The following is a 1,261-nucleotide window of genomic DNA, read 5'->3' on the forward strand; positions in this document are numbered from 1 at the left end:
CATAGTGCTAGCAAGCATTACAAATGGCGGCCATGTCACGTTCGGACTCAGCGTAGTAACCTCCTTGCCCTTAATAAACTGCCTAAGCTCCTACTGGAAGAGGAGTCCTACATTGACCATGAACTCAACTAAACCCGGGGAGCGTTGTGAATTTTCATGGCATCCATATAACGAATATATTATTATTATGGTATTCTCTTCGTCAACTATGTCCGTGAGCCTATTTAAATGTTCTGAGTAGGCACAAGGTAGGTACTTTAGGACTTTTCAATAGTGTTATTCTGACTTAAGTCTCAACGAAAAAGGCCAACGTCACGCGGTGTTACCAGGAGGTCACCCATCCAAGTATGACCGCGCCTGATGTTGCTTAACTTTGGCGATCGAACGAGAACCAGTGCTTTTAACATGGTATGGACATCAGCTGTCCACAAGTTATCAGGACTTATAGGCATAGCAGCTTGCGCTTGCGCCTGCATAGCAACAGACGCAACAGTTATTGGAATATAATGCGACGTCAAATGAGCGTGCGCAGGTATCGAGCGCACACGGTGCACGTCATGAGATTGTATTGGCGGCGCCACGTGGTGCGCGACCTAAGTAAAAGTAAGTAGGCTATACCTGCGGCGAAAGAATGTTTGATAGTCTCTTCGGGAGACCTACAACAATTCGCGATAACAATAACCGCGGGTAGCAGCTAATTTTATGTTATTCTAGCCTACAAATTGATCAAATGTGAGGGTAGCGTGCGCGTTGTCATGCGGAACGGACGATTCAAAAGTCTGGTTAGTTACCAAAACTAAACAATGGCGGCGGGGCCGATTGCATAGCACGACAATATGAATTGTCTCTCAACATGTCGGTCAAAGTGTTGACTCGACCAATCAAAATCTGGATATAGAAATCAGGATGACTCACCGAATTTTCCTCCTTTTTACCTCACTCGACTCCGGTGTGGACCCGATCCAGAAATCGATTCGTCGTCCGTATCGTTCCGACGACGCCACTCGCTGCCCGACGCGGCCCCGGCCGCGTTCCCAACCGCAGCGCCGGCCGCGGTGCCGGCGGCGGCGGTATATTTTATTTCACGTTATTCGTGTTGTCGCAACGGGAAGTAACGACGCTATGAGGAAAGCGGGACTAGCGCCCCCAACCTGTGACCACGTGACTCACAACGAACGGAAGTGCTTTTGATTGGTTGACAACTTGACAGATCGCTCTGATAGGTGGAAGAACTAAAAGGGAAGTACCACGCACTCTCACA

The 1,261-nt window shown here is 48.6% G+C and overlaps 1 pseudogene; it reads right to left on the reverse strand.

The window, feature by feature from the left end:
• Positions 1-304: 304 nt before the first annotated feature.
• On the reverse strand, positions 305-422 carry LOC117996055 (5S ribosomal RNA; annotated as a pseudogene).
• Positions 423-1,261: the final 839 nt, after the last annotated feature.

The sequence above is a fragment of the Maniola hyperantus genome, unplaced genomic scaffold, assembly GCF_902806685.2.
Source record: "Maniola hyperantus unplaced genomic scaffold, iAphHyp1.2, whole genome shotgun sequence".
NCBI classification, from domain to species: domain Eukaryota; kingdom Metazoa; phylum Arthropoda; class Insecta; order Lepidoptera; family Nymphalidae; genus Maniola; species Maniola hyperantus.